The 16,801-nt window shown below is 48.7% G+C and overlaps 1 protein-coding gene and 1 long non-coding RNA gene across 2 annotated transcripts in view; both read left to right on the plus strand.

Annotated features, from left to right (window-relative positions):
- The window catches only part of KCNB1 (potassium voltage-gated channel subfamily B member 1), a 99,379-nt gene that overhangs the window by 4,857 nt on the left and 77,721 nt on the right, over positions 1-16,801 (plus strand). The window lies entirely within an intron of this gene.
- On the plus strand, positions 13,957-15,321 carry LOC145723650 (uncharacterized). Its single transcript, XR_014148885.1, has 2 exons — positions 13,957-14,777; positions 15,203-15,321. It is a non-coding gene; the product is annotated as an uncharacterized LOC145723650 (long non-coding RNA).

A 16,801-nucleotide genomic window follows, 5' to 3' on the forward strand; every position in this document is an offset into this window, starting at 1 on the left:
CTAAAAGTGGCCTCTACAAGGAGGAAGATGCATCATCTCACGTAACAGAAAATTCCAAGGTAGCTGGTTTTGGGCTAATGGCTCCATGATACCATCAGGATTCTAGAATCGTTCCATCTTTCTGCTCCTCCAGCTCCTGCAGGTGGCTTGGCCCTCAGGCTTGATTCAGCCTCACGTCACAAGACGGCTAATGTAGACCCATGAGGTCCAACCAGTGAAGAGGGACATTTCATCCCGTGTGCCACCTTTTTCCCTGAGAGGCAAACCTTTCCCAGGAGTCCCCTCAGACTTCTTTTCAAATCCCATTGGCCAGAATCAGGTCACATGCTCATGCTCTCACAGCAGGGAAGCGGGGGAAGGCAAGTGTCCAGCATTTTCAGATGCAGGAAGGAATGGCTTCGATGAGTGGTATTAAGACTCTTTCACGAAGAGAAAATTGAGGCTCTGAGAGGTGAAACCACTTGCTGGAACTCCCACAATTAAATGCTCAATAAATATTTGTGGCAGGAATGAAAATGGCAGAGCTAGGGCCTGAACCCAGGCTGGTCTGGTTCCCAGCCTGTGTTTCTTAATCCTGGAATCTTGGGCAGATCATTCAAGCTGTCTGCACTTTAGTGAGCTCATTGGCCAAATGGCAGTTAGAGCAACGCCCACCTCTTGGGGCGGTTTTGATGACTCAGTGAGATTTCAGATGTGAATATAATTTGCAAATGGAAAGTACTTTATAAATGTGAATAATCATAATAATTACATATTATTATATTCAAAAGTGGGAGTGGTCTTTATTTAAAGATAGTGGTCAGTATTTTGCCCACCACAGATTTGATTAAGAATCATCTCTGGGTGGGGGTAGGGAGCCTGCCTGCCTCAGTCGGTAGAGTGTGCGACTCTTGATCTCGGGGTCGTGAGTTCAAGCCCCATGTTGGGTATCGAGATTACTTAAAAAATACAATCTTAAAAAAAAAAAGAATCATCTCCAGGGTCTAGAAGATGTGGTTCAGTTCTCAGGTCCATGGCTTACCAGGAATATGACCTTGGGGGAGTTCCTTCCCTTCTCTGAGTCTTAGTGTCCTCATCTAGAAAATGGGAATTAAAATGGAGCCCACCTGAGAGGGCCACAAGGAGATAATCTGCATAAAGTGCCTGGCACATGGTCAGCATTTGATAAATGACAACAGCGATTATTAGCATTATCAGGAGATTCCTCTCTGCTAGCTACACCCCTGGATGGCAACATCTCCTGTCCCAGTGTTGTGGATTGCCCGATCACTGCCCGCCCCTTTGGGATTTCATGCCTCTAATGTGATGATCCTTCTGCTTCCTTAACCTGAGCCAGGGGGATTCGTGTATTGTCATCAAGAAAAAATGAGGGCGGGGTGTGTGTGTGTGTGGGAGAACCGAAAAAATGAGGGAAACCAATTTGGAATCTATGGGGCCTTTTCAGCGCTATGAGTCATCTGTGGCCGAGGCTCTTGCCAGCCCCAGGTCAGTCATCCTAGATGTTTGTGTTTATTCCTTGGAGACAATATTGCAGAGATCTGGAATCCTGGCTGTGGGGTCACACCGTCCTGGGTTGGAATCCCAGCCCTGCCATTTCCTAGCTCTGTACTTTGGGCAAATCGCTTCACCTCCCCTAGCTTCCATTTCCGAATCTGTAGATGAGGATGAAAATAAACACCCCCACCCCCTACCCCCCGCCTCACACGGCTGCCCAAGGGATTAAGTATGATGGTGGATGTAAGGTGCTGAAGCCGGGCATCAGAAATCCAGGATCCCCATTAGATATAAGGAAACACAGAGGATGCTCCAGCAACTTGCCTGGGTCACACTGCAAGTGGGTACAGGTCAGGGACCATTTCCAGGCCTTTCTGACCTCATTGGTACCCTCATCGAGGCTCAAAGATCTTTCCATTCCATTAGGATGCTTGACCAGGATCATACCTTGGCAGCTGGTCTCTCGGGGGTTTTGAAAGACTACAAAATGTGAAAATGCGAAAATGCTTAGGGAGGAAAAGTGTTGGCCAAATGAGCAGTTTGGCCAAAGCTTCATTAACTGAAAGAGAACAAGCTAGCAGTAAACACCAACTCCATACCCAGCACTTTGTGTACGTCCTAGACTTGATAGTAGCATGGATGGGAGCCCTGATTTTAGAGCTGGATGGCCCAAGTTCAAAGTCCGGTTCCTTTACTCACTAACCATGTGATTTGGGATAGACTGCTGTACCTCTCCGTGCCCCGGTTCCTTCATGCATCAATTGAGGGCAGTAACAAAGCCTGTCTCATGGAATTGCTACCAAATTAAATGAGTTAATGTATGCAAAGGGTCTGGCACATAGAAAGCCTTCAGTAACTTTTAGGGGTTTTGTTTTTGGTTTTGTTTTTAATCGTCATTATCTCATTTAATCCTCCTGATGATCCTGCCAGATAAATAAACTCCTTTTCAAAAAAAGTCATCATCTTCTAAAATGAGACATGCTTACTGTAAGGTGAGGTTATATAACTCACTCACCATCGCAGGGGCAGTTGGGGCAGAACGGGGACTCAGCCTCGAGAGAGGAGAGGCCATGTCCCACCCAGATCCTTTTAGCTCTTACCATTTCTGTGCCACCAGCCCAACTCCCAGCTGCCCAACACCTGCAGTCCTTTGCCTTAGAGGCTTCCTCTGGCCAGTGAGTCCAGGAACGACAGGGACCTAATGCCCCACCCAGAGCAGCCCTCCACTGCTGACTGATGGGGGAAGCTGTATAAACACCCCGGCTCCCTCACCCCTGGATTGGGGGTGGGTAACTCAGAGGTGCCCCAGAGTTCCTGGTGCCCACAGTATTTCCTTGCTTGATTATAAACGCTGTTTGGCTTCTTTCCCTTCCCTATCTCACGGCCCCTCTCCCCTACCAGTGTTTTCTGGGATGACTTCCCACATAAGCTACTTGTACTTGGATCCTTGTCTTGGGGTCTGGTTCTGGTGGAAGGAACCACAGATCTGTGGGAAATGTCACGTCTTCAGTGTCCTGACTGTCCTGTGGGCTAAAAAAGCATCTTACAACAAAACCCATACCAGAGATCCTCCTAAAAGAAGAGAATCCAGGGCTGGTGGGCTCAGTCAGCCTCACCTCTGTCTCCTGGATAAAATAAGAACTGACAGCGACAGTAGCTACCATCCAGTGCTTATGGAGTGGTGCAGACGCAAGGACCTTTACGGATCTGATGCCCAGGCCACCCTGTGAGGGAGGGACAATTATCTCTACTCGTAGCCATGGAAACGGAGGCCCAGAGAGGTGAAGTGGCTGGCCCACAGTCACACAGGGAATGGGAGGGCTCCCTGACTTTGAGCCCATGGTCTGGCCTCTGGGCTGTGTGAAGAGCCTTCAGGAAGTGAGAAGAAAGCTCCAGGAGCCATCCCCACCTTGCCCTTCTCACCCTGGGGAACATGCTTTGAGGGGAGAGATGGGTTCGGCGTCTCCCACCTGACTTGGGAGTGTTCCTGGCGCCTGATCCATCAGGACCCTGCCCTCAAAGGCTACTGGATGGGACTACTAGAGACACGGGATTAGCATTAGGCATTATTTTAATAGGTAGTTTAAAAGATAAGGCCCAACCTCCTCCCCGAGGGAGAGAGAGATTCTTGGTTTCGGTGCCTCTGGTAAAGGTGAGCATGACCAGCCAAAATTCACATGTTAATGTCCAGTGCACAGTTCTCCTTAAAATGTTTCTCCGGTGACATAAATAACAAATAAGACGTAATGTCACCACACAAGACATATTGCTAAGGGCCTGGGTTCGAATCCCGCCTCCATCACTTCCTGGCGGTGCAAGCACATGGGGCACCTCACCTCTGTAAGACTGGGAAGTAGACATGATAAATGGGGCATACTTCACAGAGCAGTGCCATTCAACCCTGGCTGCACCTTCACATCCCTTGAGCTCTGAAAAACACTCATGCCCGAGCCCCACAATTGGAACACAACCCCCAGATGAGTTCTTGTTTTATTTCTGGCAAAATACATAAAACATAAAATTCACCATCTTAACTGTTTTTAAGTATATCATTGAATGTTAAGCATATGCACATTGTTGTGCAACCGGCCTCCAGAAATTGTTCATCTTGCAAAACTGAAACTCTGTATCTGTTAAGCAATAGCATTCCTTTCCTCACCCCTCAGCCCCTGGCAACCACGATTCCGCTTTCTGTCTCTAAGAATTTGACTGCTCTAGGTGCCTCATATAAATGGAATCATATAGTATTTGTCTTTTTGTGACTGGTTTATTTCACTTAGCGTAATGTCCTCAAGGTTCATCCATGTAATAGCCTATGGCAGGATTTCCTTCCTTTTTAAGGCTGAATGATACTCCGTTGTATGTGTTTGCCACACTCTGTTTAGCCATTCATCCATCCGTGGATGTTTGGCTTGCTTCCATATTTTGACCGCTGTGAATAGCGTTGCTATGAACCTGGGTGTACAGGTATCTCCTCCAGACCTTCTTTGCATTCTTTTGGGTATATATCCGGTAGTGGAATTGCTGGATCACATGGTAATTCTTTTTTTGCTTTTCTGAGGAACTGCCATACTATTTTCCCCAGCAGCTGCACCATTTTGCATTCCCACCAACAGGGCACAAAGTTCCAATTTCTCCACATCCTCATCAACACTTGGTATTTTCTGTTCTTTGGATAAGAGCCATTCTTCTGGGTGTGACGTGGTGTCTCATTGTGGTCTTGATTTGCATTTCACTAATGACAAGTGATGTCGAGCATCTTTTCATGTGCTTGCTGGCCATTTGTACATATTCGTTAGAGAAATGTCTATTCAAGTAATTTCCCTGTTTTCTAATCAAGTTGTTTGTCTTTTTGTTGTTGAGTTGTAGAGTTCTTTATATATTCTGGATATTAACCCCTTATCAGATCTATGATCTGCACATATTTTTCCCCATTCTGTAGGTTGCCTTATCACTTGGGTGATTGTGTCTTTGATGCACCTAAGTTTTAAATTTTGATGAAGACCTATTTGTCTCTTTTTTCTTTGATTGCCTGTGTTTTGGTGTCATATTCAAGAAGTCATTGCCTAATCCAATGTCATGAAGCTCTCCTCCTATCTTTTCTTCTAAGAGTTTTATACTTTTAGGTCTTACATTAAGGTCTTTGAAACATTTTGTGCTAATTTTTGTGTGTGGTGTGAGGTAAGGGACCAACTTTATCATTTCGCATGTGGGCACCCAGTTTTCCCAGCACCATTTGCTACTCTGGATGACTTTGACTCTTGGGGAGAGCCCTGGGGTAGGGAGGGTCAGAGGTCCTAACAGGCATAGAGCTCTGTGCACAGTGCTGGGGACATAGGGAGGTGCTGTCTGGGTAATTGTTGACAGAGATAAGGGACAGTCCCTGAAACACCCAGCATGGCTCCACCATTCCTCTTACACTCATGAAAGTTTTGTGGAATGCAAGTGAAAGACAGTGGAACACAAGCATGGGTGACACCTGTCTGGAATGTGGCCACTTCTCACCGCCCCACTGCTGCATCCCTGACTCAGGCCCCCATCCTCTCCCATCTGAACCACTGCAGGAGCCTCTTTCTGTCTGTGCTTCCATCTTCACACTACCCCCACAGTCTGTCCCCCACACGCAACCAGAGGGACTTTTATGAGTCAGATCTGCTCACTCCCCTGCTCAGAATCCTCCCTGATGGAGAAGACAGTGTGTGCTAAGGCCCTGGGGCAGGAGCATGTCTGGGTCAGTCAAGGAACAGCCAGGTGACCAGTGTGGCCGGAGCAGAGTGAGCCAGCAGCGGAGTTGGGGAGATAAGATCAGAGGGCTGAACTTGTCTGTCGCTGTTGGACCGTGGCCTTTCTACTGAGCCTCCACACAGGCCTCCCTGCATCGAGCCTTCCTCTGCAGAGAACCAGAGCCATCTTTCTCAAGTATAATCTGCTCACATCATCCCCTCCCAGAAACCCTTCTAAGGTTCTCACTGCTCCCAGGATAAAGTCCAAACTCCTTAGTTGACCTTCAAGGCTCCAGCCAACCTCGCCACCTTCACTTCCTTCCATACCTTCTCCCTGACCCCTCTACTCATTCCACACCCACCTCTGGCATTCCCGGACTACACCGTCCTTCCCTAGTCCTGCTCTACACCTTTGCCCAGACTGATTGTTCTGCCTTGCACCTCCTTCTTCCTCTTGTCTGCCTGCAGTCTCTCTTTCCTCCCTTCACCACCCACATCCTCTTCAGGCAGCCCTGACTGCTCCGTCCTCTGTGCTCCAAAAGCCTGATGTTCATACCTTCCTCACACAAAACACTGTGAAGAGTAGCTTATGGGATGTTCTGTGGATGCCAGGCCTGGCCCACAGAGAGACAGGGATGCTTTAAAAAGCAGGCTTTGCAACCTGACTGCCTGGATTCAGATCCCAGCTCAGGGATGATTCAAGCTGTGTGTCCTTGATGGGATGACTTAACTTCTCTGGGCTTTGACTTCCTGATCCATAATTTGGGGAGTCTCACAACACCTAGGGTGACGGTTCTATACGAGGCACTCAGAGCAGTCCCCGGGCACTCAGCGAGTGTTCAGGACAAGTTAACTATTGTTATTATTTTTGCTTAAGTGTTAGTAAACGTTTATTGAGTGAATGAGTGAGCAAACTTGCATGATTGTGTGTTGATTGATCGGAATGATCTCCCCTACAAAGCAAAGGTCTCCCAGGTGTATCCCCTCCCATTTTCTCCCACCATCCTTGTCTCTACCTGCCCACTCCTATGCCCACACTTCCTGGGCCAGGAAGAAGTGACCTCTGGCCTTCCATTCACAACAAGGAGACACAATGAAATTAGACACTTGAGGTGTTTTCCTCATGCCCTGACTGTTCCATTTTTGCTCTGCAGCAAGACCGGTCTCCACCATAATTGCCCAGTGTGGCCTGCCAAGCGGATGCTGTCTGAGAGAATAATATTACATTCGACAATTCCACACCATCACTCACATCCACCAGGTGATGGACCTGGGATCAAACGGCTTCTAAAAATAGACCATCATATTTCACTAATTGCTGCCCAGGGCCCATCCTTGAGTCTTTCAAGGCCTGTGTGATCTTTGAGGCCCTTGACCTTGGTCAGCTCTGCCTCTTAGAGTCCCTGTGGACCCAAGTGTGCCAATGAGGCAGCCCACAATTGCCCTGCCAGCGGTGTGTGGGAAGCAAAATGAAGGTAGAGCTAAGATGATGATATTGAACCTGCCTTCCATTTGTTCATCGTGCCTGGAATCCCCACTCTCTTTGAAGGGATCGATTTTCCTTTATCTCCTATGCCATGGATATGTTTACACATCATTTATTATTCCTTGAAATAGTGACCACAATTTCATTCATCATCCTCTCCTCTTCCTGGGACAATCCTTTTGGCTTCAAAGTTGGCTTCCATTCTGTGCTCCTCTGGATCTTATAACTTCATGTGGGTGTATGTGCATGTTTTGAGCTCCTGCTTCAATGCCACCTGTTGTTTGTGTGACAAATATCCATTGCTTATTACTGTATTCTATGCACTGTGCTGGGTGCTTGAGAAGCACTTGTGTATCTATTAGTTAGGATTCTTTTGGTTGCAGGTAACAAATATACAGCTCAAACAGACCAAAGCAGAAAATGTAACTGAAAAGTCCTGGGTTAGGGATGGCTTCAGGCAGGGCTGGATCCAGGGGCTGATATGTCATCAGTACTTGGTGTCTAATATCTCTAAGTTCTGGCCTTTCAGCAGGCTCTACCAACATGGCTGGAAAGATAATCTCCAGCAACTCCAGGCTTCTATCCTGTGGGGAAAGCAAGTTTCTTTTCAAATAGAGCCAGCAAAACCCTGGGACTAATTTTCATTGGCCCATCCCTAAGCCAATCACTTCAACAGGTCTGGATCACATCTTAGTGACTGGAACTGGGAAGAGCCCAAGAGATGGAAGTAAAACAGGTGGCACCCCAGGGAGAGACTGAGGTGCTGCTACCAAGAGCGGGGGGAATAAATGTAAGCTATAAAAATAATCCACAGCCATCATGGAGCTTCTAGGCTCCTGGAGGGAGATGGGCATTAACCAAATAAAAATGTAAATGGCAATAATCACACAGTGTAATCTGTATGCTGTGAAGGAGAGAAGCAAGATGTTTTGGTAGAAAACAACAGGGTGTGGTCAGAGAGGTCCTCTCGGTCCAGGTGGCCCTTTCTGAGAACCTGAACTTGACTTCTCTCCTTCCCAAATTGCAGAAATGACCTTTCTTCCATGAGTTCTGTCTTTCTCTCTTGTGCCCTTTAACATGCTCCCTATTGGATTCTATATTCTACTGAACTTGTTTTATCTCCCCAAGTAAAGCAGGAAGTTCTCAAAGTCTAGGACTGTATCTTCTTTGTTTCTGTGATCTAAGGCAGGGTGGGTGGGCTGCTCGATTCGTTCATGAAGTTCTATTGGAACGCCTGCCACGTTCATTTATTTACCTATTCTTCAAGCCTGCTCTGAGTTACAATAGCATTTCCGGGAGTAGTTATATCCTAACGTCGCTCCAGGGCCGGATGCAGAGGAGGGGCTTCGTTAGAAGGGTTTGTTGGAGGGCCAGAGGGAGGGAATGAAGGCACAAGCTAGCTGTGTGACCTTGAGCAGATTACTTAACCTCTCTGGGCCTCTGGCTTCAGATCTTGCAAAGCCAGCTGCCTCTTCTCATCCTTCAGATCTTGGCTCATATGTCACCTGTTCAGAAAGGCCCTCCCTGACCTTGAATGACCAATTTGGATGTGGCAGCATTTATACTCTTTCGGTGATGGAATGTCTCTCTGGTTTATTTTGAGGTTAGGCCCACCTGGGGCAGGCGTCCTTCCCCTCCTCTTACCAAAGCTTTCCCTTGTCTCCTATGTCACGGCTGGTAGGATAAGTGGAAAGAACTCTGGTTTGGAACTCTGGAGACTTGGGTTCATAATCCCAACACAGCCACATATATGAGCTATGAGAACCTGGGCAGACAGACCCTTCAGCTCTCTGGCCTCAGCTTCCCCGGCTGAAAAATGGGTGTGGTAGCTCTGGCAAGCAGGAAAGACCGGTGCACCGGAGTGGCCAGCATGTTGCCCGGCCAAGTGCAAGTGCTTTGTTCGAGTTGTTGGTTTTCCTTTTCCCCTCCTTTTCTCAAGAGGGAGAAAGGAAAGATAGTCTACCCCAAACCTTGCCATGATCTGGCCTCCAACTACGACACCTTGCCTGCTCGAATTCTTCATACAATGACTGTGCCAAGGAGAGGCTGGAAAGGAGGCAGCTTTCTCTTACATAAAGCGCTATGCAAACGCGACCCAAGGCAAGTCCCCTAGTCCCACTCCCTGTCCTTCCAGGTTGCTGCCCCCAAGCCCCCCACCCCTACCTAAACATTTCAGACCCTTGCTGGCCTCAAGACTGGGAGAAGAGACCAATCTAAAGAGGTCATTTTCCAGACAGACTGGAGAGATCCGTTGGTGGGTGTGTGCGTGCTTGATGCCCCTAATTACTGAGCGATGCCATGGCGGGGCTGGCTATAGACTTTGACGGGATGTAGTGCCAAACAAAAATGCAGTCCCCCTCGTTCAAAAATTCATAAGAATTTCAAGACCGTGAAAGTAGAGCCGGCAACCAAGCTTGGGGCCCTTCGAATCACAGGACCCTGTGGGACCATGTAGGCTGCACCCCCCCACGAAGCCAGCCCTGCCTACTAGGAAGGAAGACTCAGCAGTTCTGGGAGTGAGGAGTAGAAGGTCCCTCAGTCCCAGAGAATCTGTCAAGGAAAAAGGGTCTCTTCGGGGACCTTGAACTCAGATGGCCACAGGGGCCAGGGAGGTAGTGTTAACAAGCAAAGCCGTTGGCTGGAAGAATTGGGATACGTCAATGAGCAAGACCATGAACACCCAGCCTTGGTGTCAAGGAGGCAGTAGGGAGCGGTGGGGACTGGAGCACACACGTCCATCAAAAGATGCAGCTGCTATTCAGCTCTAGGCTGGGTTCTGGGCCCAGCCAGAGATTTTCTTTTTTTTTTTTTTTGAAGAATTATTTATTTATTTGAGAGAGTGCGCACGTGTGCAAATGGGGGGAAGGGCCGAGGGAGAGAGAGAGGGAGAGAAGCAGACTCCCCGCTGAACACGGAGCCCGACACACGGTTCAATCTCAGGACCCTGAGATCATGACCTGAGCCGAGATCAAGAGTCAGACTGTGAACTGCCTGAGCCCCCCAGGTGCCCCCAGAGATTTTAATTTTTTCATGTGAGATATCCCAAGTTATTAATATTGGCAAATAATTTTTTAAAAAATTAAACACATTTGAGTGGGCCAAACAGAACAGTCATGTGGACCACGTTCAGCCCTCAGGGCTCCACTTTTTGACTCTTGAGACACAGAGCCTTCTGATGGCTAGAAATGGGAAGAAGGGTCATTTCTGGTCTGTGAGGCTCTCCCATCTAGGAGAGGGAGATGAGGGTAGGGCTTGGGTGACAGAAGCAGCTGGTCCTCCCCTCCCTTCTCACCACTCTGACAGCAAGCACAAGACAGGGTGGCAGGTGTTTGTTGAATGAATGACTGTCCTCCCCAGCTGGGACTTGGCTTCAAAACCCAAGGCACCCCCAGCGGGTGCCAACACAAGTCAGGGAAATCCTTAACTAATTAGTTAACAGGAGCCAACGTCCCCCTACCCAACCTCCAACTAGAGCAGGAAGAAAAAGCTGCTGTAACGCTGTAAAAAGCAGTGCATCTTGAGTCAGCAAACTGGACTGGTTCTGAGTCTCAGGTTTCTCATCGGTAAAATGGGAATAGCAAGTTCCCAAGGGTTGTCCAGAGGACTGGATGAGAAGAAGCATATAAAGTGCTCAGCGAAGTGTCTGATACACAAAAAATGTAAGCTGGTGTTATTTTTATTTTCATCTTCCTCTCCTCCCCATCGGAGCATCTGGCTTATTTCTAGGGGCTGTGGGTCTATGCCAGAGTCTGTTGTGTAGAATTAAACTTTAGATCCTCGCAAAGTAGTATCAGCTCTACAAATTCAGGCTGGGAAGCATGAGGGTTCAGGAATTTTTGGCAGAGACTGGGGGCCCAGGATGGGAATTCTGAGGTTGGTTCAAGGTTGGAATTATGCTGCTCAAGATCACAGCAGTGATGTTCGTTGTTGGGACACTGGCATTCAGGGTCACAGTTCTGGGGTTCAAGGTTAGAAGGCTGCCATCCACTGTCAGAATCCTCAGATCTGTAACTGGACCCAAGGAGTACAGGGCTAGAGTACTGCTGCTCATGATCGAAACTCTAGCGGGCAAGGTCGGAACGCTGATGTTCCAGGCTGGAAGTCATGTTCAGAGTCTGAGTTTTGAGGGTCAAGGTCAGGACACTTCAGTGGTGTTCATGACTGGAATTCTGGCGGGCACATTCAGAACCTCGGTGTTTGGTGTCGGAACTCTTGTCCCTGACTCCTTATTTTTTGGGTCTCATCCCTTATGTGTGTCATTAATGCTTCATCGTCTACCCCCTGGCAGCAGTTCCTGAAGAAAGGCAAACCACAGAAGGTCCCCAAACCTCCATTTAGCCAGTGGGATTCTGTTATTTATGCCTCTTTCTCTTACTGTTTCTGACGCCCATCCACTCAGGAGGTGCTCTCAGGAGTGACATCCTCAGGAAGGCAGCTGAACAATGACTCCCCTGCCAAGGACCCTTGACCTGTTGTCAACCCCATTTAATTTACCTTTTCTTGCTGGTTGACCTGGAGCAGGCCCCAGGAAGCAGCCCTGCCAACCCCAGATCTCACCTCCTTGTGCTACAAAGAAAGGCAGACGGGGTCAGGCCAGGGTCCGAAAAGATGCCAAGGGCTTGTGGCTTCCCGGCCCCGGGAGATGTGTGGCTGGCAGCGGAGTAGTGTGGGGAAGTGGAATAGTGTGCTGGTCACTCCGGGCACCACGAATGCACTGTTAGCGTCGGCTGGCGGGGGGCAGCTTCATCGATGGTGGGAGGCGGGGGCTCTGCAAGATCACCTTTCAGCTCTACTTACCATGTGCGTGTGCACGTGGTGGGCACTCAGTGCTAAGGTGGCTGGCAGGGACCAGCCGCTAGGTCTCATCCCCGAGGAAATGACTATAGCTCCCCTCCCCCCACCTTCACGCTCCCCGTCCCCCACCTTCACACTCCATTCCTTTACCTTCCTTATTTTGTTCATAGCCCTTTTCACCACCTGGTATATTATATATTTATCTGGTTTGTCTCACCACACCATAAGCTCCATCAGAGAGGGACTTGGTCAGGTTTTGCTCGTTTTCTCAGTGGTTAAATCTGAGCCTAGGGCGCCTGGGTGGCTCAGTCGGTTAAGCGGCTGCCTCCGGTTCAGTCATGATCCTGGGGTCCTGGGTTCGAGTCCACATGGGGCTCCCTGCTCTGCAGGGAGCCTGCTTCTCCCTCTCCCTCTGCCTGTCGCTCCCCGTGCTTGTGCTCTCTCTCTCTCTGTCAAATAAATAAATAAAATCTTAAAAAAAAATCTGTGCCTAGAATAGTAGTTATGAAATAAAATTTATTGAGTGAATGAATAAACGAATGAATTTGCCCCTTCACATATGGTCTTAAGAGAGTTTTTCGGGCCTCATATCATTTCACTCAGAGCCTGCCTCCGGTCTTATCCACTCTATCTGTACAGAGTTTTTGGATGGGGGTGAGGGACAGTGGCAGTAGGGAGGGGCATTAACTCCTCCATAACTTCTTATTGCTCTTAGGATAATTTCCAAATCCCTTATCTGGTCACTAAAGACCTATAAGAACTACTACCCACCTTCATATTACACACATCATATGACTCCCTATCTCCTTTCTCAGATCCTCAGGCTCCATTCAGGGTCTTACCTCAGGACCTTTGCACATTCTGTGCCAACTAGAACAATCTTGCACCCCCCACCCTGGCCCCCTTGGCCTCCTTAATTCATCTTCGATGATTCTATGTAAGCATCTTTCTCTTGACTTCCTAAACTTGATGTCATTTCCCTCATGATGGGCCCTGGCATTTCTTCTAAGAATTTGTCATTAGAGGGGCGCCTGGGTGGCTCAGTCGTTAGGTGTCTGCCTTTGGCTCAGGTCATGGTCCCAGGGTCCTGGGATCGAGCCCCACATCGGGCTCCCTGCTCAGCGGGAAGCCTCCTTCTCCCTCTCCCACTCCCCTTGCTTGTGTTCCCTCTCTCGCTGTGTCCCTCTCTGTCAAATAAATAAATAAAATCTTTAAAAAAAAAAAAAAGAATTTGTCATTAGACCCCCTTGGTCAGTGCTTTTGGATTCCAGAATTCAACACTGGGGGATAATCAGAACTGGAGGTTTCTTATGAGGGAGATGGCCAGAACCCATTCCTTTTTACTCAGAAAACTGTAGAACCTGGCCCTCCTCCCAGATGTGAGATGTTCTCACTCAAGGGAGGAGTTTGTCTCCCAAGCAGATTTCTTAGCTGCCTTCCAAAGCCTGTCCCATATAGCCCATCACCATGGGTTCTTGGTCCCTTCAGTTACTTCCCACCCTCCAGCTGTCCAGGCTGAGAGCAGGGCCTCCCTGGGGACTCAGAGGAGTTTAGAGGTGCAACCCCGTCTCTCTCTCTCTCTGACAACACCCATGTAACACCCACATACCACTCATACATCACTCTTTACAGACAGACATTATTAACTCATTCAGCCCTCACTGCACCCTCTGAGGAAGGTACTGTTATTATTCCCATTTTACAGATGAGGAAACTGAGCCCGGGAGGTTGAGTGACACATGCAAGGAGGCAGCTAAAAGGCGGCAGGCAGGTTTGAGCCCAGTCCCTGCACCAGTGCACACCCCCTCCTTCCCTCACTTCCTCATTTAACTCCCAGGCTTCTTGTCTTTCTTTTTGCTCTTCTCCCTTTTCGCCTAAGTAACCCAAACTCTCCTTGTTGTGTGGATGCTTTGTTGTATTCCTCAAGTTCCAGAAATCATAAGGGCAGTGTTTTGCTTTTTTCCCATCTTTATGATGTAAAGGAGAGAGGAGGGGAAAGGTGGGAGTTTTCCATTTGATTTGCTGGAGAATGGGGTGAGGAGAGGAGGCACATGTCCTCCCAGGGGCCTGAAAGGCTCCATGCGGGCAGGACCCCCTACCTCTCTGACTTCATCTCCTAGCTTCCTGTGCGCAGCCATACTGATTGCCTACTTACTAAATTCCTTCCTGCCTCAGGGCCTTTGCACATGCTGTTCCCTCTGCCTGGAATGCTTTTCCTCTCTTCTTCACCCACTTATTGCCTGCTCATCCTGAAGCTCCGGAATCTCCAGGAAGACTTCTCTGATTTCTGAATAGGTCAAATCCCCAGTTATGGTTTTCAGAGTTCTATGTGCAGACTCTCTTGGATGTCCCCTGTTCCCATTGTAATTTCACATCCATGTAAGCAGTTATCTGATTTCTACCTGCCCTCCCCCACTCGGAGTGGACTGTGAGCTCTCTGATGGCAGGATTTGTCTGCTATGTTCGTCTGTCTCTCCTGCTCCTGGCATTGTGCTTCCCTCCTTGTAAGCATTCTGTAAAATTGTGTTGGATATGTGGGTGGGGGGGCAGGTGAATGGATGGATGGATGGATAGATGGGTGAATTCAGAGGTTATCACAGTAGGCAGAAAGCAGACATCACACTCCTTTCAGTGGGGAGTGGGTGAGATAGTCTGAAATGTCTAGCTGAGACTCCACCCAGAAGTTTCTTATTGTCCCAAACTGAAAGGAACAAGGGCACCAAATATCTTCACAAATAGCCAGATCTCTGGTGCTCCAAATGTGTTAAATGATCATTACAGTGTCTTTTATTTTTTTATTTTTTTTTTTAAAGATTTTATTTATTTATTTGAGACAGAGAGAATGAGAGACAGAGAGCATGAGAGGGAGGAGGGTCAGAGGGAGAAGCAGACTCCCTGCCGAGCAGGGAGCCCGATGCGGGACTCGATCCTGGGACTCCAGGATCATGACCTGAGCCGAAGGCAGTCGCTTAACCAACTGAGCCACCCAGGTGCCTGAATTTTTTTTTTTAAGATTTTATTTATTTATTTGAGAGAGAGAGTGAGAGAGAGAGAGAGAGCATGAGATGGGGAGGGTCAGAGGGAGAAGCAGACTCCCCGCCGAGCAGGGAGCCCGATGCGGGACTCGATCCCGGGACTCCAGGATCATGACCTGAGCCGAAGGCAGTCGCTTAACCAACTGAGCCACCCAGGCGCCCCATTACAGTGTCTTTTAAGAGCTTTTTAAAGGTACCTACTTAGGTTCTGAAGGGTGCTATTGAATTTTCCTTAAGCACATGCTGTATATAGAGGCTCTAAACCCAGGAAACGGAAGTTCTGAGGGATCCCGGTGAATTTGCCAGAAATGGGGTTTATTTGGAAGCTGTACTACATTTGGGGGCAAGTGAACACGGTTCGGATCTCAGTTGTACCGCTAGTGCTCGAGGCCTTGGAAGGTCACCCCCTTCTCTGAACTGACATCTTCTCCAAAGTCCATCCTATGAGCACCAGGGCCAGCAGAAAGAGAGATCTTTTTCCTGGCTGTTCCAGCAAAAGCTCCAGAATTGGCTCTGACTGGACACACTTTAGCGATGTGCTCATTTCAGAAATGATTCCTGTAGCCGGAGGAGAACGTAAGCGAGGGGACCTGCTTGGGTGATAGACCACCAGCGGGTCCAGGAGAAATACCTAAAATAGGATTTGCTTAATATTCTTCTTTAAATTAATTCACTGATTTAAGTAAAATAAGTTGTTTTAAGTTGGAAATTGGATATTCTGAACAAACGGTACCATTCACCATAAATCGTCCAGCCAGACGCTGGAGCCTGACACCTGCTCTCTTTGGGTCAAAAGGGAAGATGTACACGTGTTAGAGAAGCGTTAAAATCCTGTTAGCTTCGAACTACACTTTCCCCTTTAGGGAGTCCGAAGGTCGGAAGGAGAACTGGAAAGGCACTCGTCACGCTGAATCAATGTGATTTGACGTCTTATCCCTGTACAGCTATACGTAGGAATCATCTGAGGATCTTTGGAAGCCCCAATGCCAGGTCACCCCCAGACCAATTAAATCAGAATCTCGAGGCGTGGCTCCCAGGGACTGGTACTTTTCAAAGCTCCCAAGGTGATTCTACTGTGCAGGGAGGTTGAGAAATCCGGATTTCAATGCGTCTAGTACTGGTGGTGTGTGTCCCACACTGGTGTGCCCGGGGTCCACTGGGCTGCAGGAAGGGGCTCCCTGGGAGACTGGGGTGCCCTGGGTTGGTCAGGGTGTGCCAGAGAGTAGGATCCTGTTTCTGCAAGGAATGAACTGAGCAGGAGTCCAGGGAGGGTCATTTAACACTCTCGAATGGGAAGGAAGCACGTGTCCTTCTCCCAGTCCAGAAGGATTAGATTCTTGGGACGAAATTTGGCTCTCCTCCTGATGCCACCCCCGCTATCTGGCACCCACTCCTTGTTACCTGAACCGGCTGCTACCTCTCTCCATCCATCTGTCAACCATCCCAGACCCAGCTCTGCTGCTCATCAGCTGTGTGGCCTTGAGCAAGTCATTCAGCTTCTCTGGTCTTCAGGTTCCTCATCTGGTAACGGGAGCACACTGCTGAGCCCTGTGATCCTTAAGGGCATTTCCCCTTTGGGCACCTGTGAGTTTTCACCAGGGAGGCAGCCACAGGCTAACCCCACATCCAAGCCTTTGGTTGGGGGTTCCCAAGCCCTAGCAGAATTCAGATTCCCAGGTCTGTCCCCCAGACCACAGAATCAAGGTCTCTCGTGGCAGCTCAGGATCTACATTCTAACAAGGATCTCAGTCAATGCTGATGCAGGCAGC

This window comes from Leptonychotes weddellii, chromosome 10 (genome assembly GCF_054177405.1).
Source record: "Leptonychotes weddellii isolate Sample4059 chromosome 10, ASM5417740v2, whole genome shotgun sequence".
Taxonomy (NCBI): domain Eukaryota; kingdom Metazoa; phylum Chordata; class Mammalia; order Carnivora; family Phocidae; genus Leptonychotes; species Leptonychotes weddellii.